General features: G+C 47.6%; 1 long non-coding RNA gene across 1 annotated transcript; it reads right to left on the bottom strand.

Annotated features, from left to right (window-relative positions):
• Nucleotides 1-563: 563 nt before the first annotated feature.
• On the bottom strand, nucleotides 564-2,315 carry LOC121010481 (uncharacterized). Its single transcript, XR_005781193.1, has 2 exons — nucleotides 2,005-2,315; nucleotides 564-854 (listed from the first exon to the last, which is right to left on the bottom strand). It is a non-coding gene; the product is annotated as an uncharacterized LOC121010481 (long non-coding RNA).
• Nucleotides 2,316-2,707: the final 392 nt, after the last annotated feature.

Here is a 2,707-nt window from a genome sequence, read left to right as displayed (position 1 = left end):
CAGAAAGCCAGAATATTTTTTAAATCTTAACGGGGATTCTAAAGGGGAAGAGAACATTAATTAAAGGCTTTCACTGGCCCAGTTATGAGAATCTTGAGCATCTAAAAACCAGAGTACTCATGGTAATGGTTTGGGGCTACTTGAAATACATTGACTTTGTGAAAGGCAATGAGTTAATTATATTCAGAGAAAAAAAATTGATTCAAAAGGAAAAATATAGGATATTTTAATTTAAATAAGTACACGGTATTTGTGTACGCATTTACGTATATGCGTGTATGAATTTCATTTACTCTGCTAATCATATGGCTGCATATGCGTGTGACTAAATTAATTACATCAATTATACGGTGTTTTAGAACATGCTGAAATGTAAGTACAGTAATAAATTTTACAGTCATTGTAATTTTTATGTATTTGCTATTAGAGTCTATTAAGTGATTAGAAAAGAAAAGTCGCTTAAAAATGCCATTCCGTTTCTCTAAAGAAATTTAACGAATGTCGTACTGCACGTCCAAGAGCTTAAAAGATGTTTAAGTCATAGATGTACATGTTTCTGCACATATACACACCTCTATATTTTTATTTTCATATATAATCTGGAGCGTCTGGATTAACAGAGGCAGGGTTTCAGCAGAAAATTATCCACAATGGCCAAACAGGACTGAAAATGGTCCCTTGATGCACAGGGTGAGAGGGCAAAGCAGATTTGGTTGATTGAAGGTTGAAGACGGAAGGAAGCCGGGGAGGTGAGTGTCCTTGGAATGATCTTAGCCACTAAGACTAAAGAGGCAGACAGAGAAGCGTGTGGATCCCAGTGTGTGTTCATGGAAATGTCTGGAACAGCAGCAGCCCTGGGGGAAGGAAGAACTTGTGCATTGATCTAATCAACGGCACAGGGCCTTGGGCTTGGAGATCCCCCACGCGGAAGCAGGCGCCTCTCTATTCGCCGACATGAAGTCACTTACATAAGCCTGACAAGGCAGTCCAGGTGGTTAAGAAAAATCAGCCAGTGTACCTGCTTCTCAGATTCCTTGCCCCAGCTGAAGATCGCCAACCTCCAAGGAACCACATCTCACCCAGGAGAGGTAACTTCATTGGAATGTTAAAGACAATTTGTTCACTTATTAAATAGAGGGTGCATGTATGAATACATAAGTTAGTTTTGCTTATAAAATGACATTTGAGTTGCTTGAAAAGAAAGCAGATAGGTTACATTTACAAATACGCAAAGAAATTTAATTACCTGGTCTTTTAAAGAACGCTTTAACATAAATGTTAAAACGGATTAGTTTTGTACGTGGGATATGAGGATCTGCGCGTTGAACTGGAAAGGCTTAAGGAAAATCTTGGGTTGGGGAATGTTACTTTACTATTCTGATTCTTAGTTGAAAACCAAGTGACCACAGATGGGATTTTCTCGGCAGGAAAATCACCCTCAAGGTACCAGCGCACACAGACAGGGAGGACCCGTCACTAGGGACAGCCAGCCTTTACCGGCGTTCCCAAAAGGACCCAGGAAACAAGGAAGCGGTGCGGGGGGGGGGGGGGGGGGCGCATCCAGGGGAAGGGACTGCAGTCTCTCCCACCCCTGTTCTGTCCAGATCATCAGAACGAGGAGGCAGAGACTCCTGGAGCCCCCCTGCCCAGCCCAGCAGCCTGGCTTCGAGGAAAAGCATGGGCTCTAGGTGGACCACATGGGCTCCTCTTAGGCCCCATCCCCACAAACTGGGTGCCCTTGGGCAAAGGAATTACCCTCAGTTATGCCTCTGGAAAACCCAGCTAAGGAAAGAACCAACCTCACAGGTTGTTCCATTGTGAAATTAAACGGGAAAAATAAATTAATTGTGGCGTGTTTGCATCGGTCCCAGGCACAAAGGGCTCAAAAGTCGGCGAGGCCAAAGGGGAGTGGAGGGGCCGTGACGCAGGGAAGGAAGGAGGGGAAAGAGGGCTTTCAAGCCCCTCCACCATTATCCTGCATCCGGGCATTTCCATGGCGCTTACTGTGAGTCGTTCTTGGCATTAGGTACCGCCCTCCCGAAGACCCCATGAAATGGACACTCTGTCTCCGTATCGAAGGTGAAAACTCAGAAGCTCCGAGAGGTTGAGGGGGGTGCCTGAGGTCGCAGGGACAGCCACTGGTCATGGGGATGTCATGCCTCGGCTAGCTGGCTCCAGTCCCCGTTCTCAACCACTACCCCCCAGGCCGTGTGAATTACGCGCTTAATCCTCTGAGCGCCCATGAGGTGGGTGCCTGTGCGGTCCCCGGCGTGTGCACGGACAAACCGAAACAGCAGAGGCTAACTGGTTTCCAGGAGAAACCCTCCCCGGGGCCTAACATCACCGATGTGAACAGCACTCGCAGGAGAAATGCCCAACGGTTACCTTCATGCATCGTGTCATGGGCGCTGCTGTAGCCACTTTCCCTAGTGTAGATGTAATAACTTACTACGTACCTCCTTCCGATTACTCCGTGACATAGCTTCTATATTACGTCGCTTGGGCACATGAGGCCACGCGGGCCCAAACATTAGAAGTGGCTGCTGTGGGTCATCCAGATGGGGAGGACGAACTGAGACGTCACCCCAGGGCCGGCTGGCCTTAGACCCTCCCTCTAAAAGCCCTGTGCCACACACCCTACCCGCACACGCGCACACACGCATGCACATTCTCCCACATACATGGAAACACACGCGCGTGCACGCCT

This window comes from Herpailurus yagouaroundi, unplaced genomic scaffold (genome assembly GCF_014898765.1).
Source record: "Herpailurus yagouaroundi ecotype Mexico unplaced genomic scaffold, PumYag 191, whole genome shotgun sequence".
In the NCBI taxonomy this organism is placed as follows: domain Eukaryota; kingdom Metazoa; phylum Chordata; class Mammalia; order Carnivora; family Felidae; genus Herpailurus; species Herpailurus yagouaroundi.
Note: the sequence above shows the minus strand (reverse complement) of the source record. Positions and strands in the feature narration are given on the sequence as shown.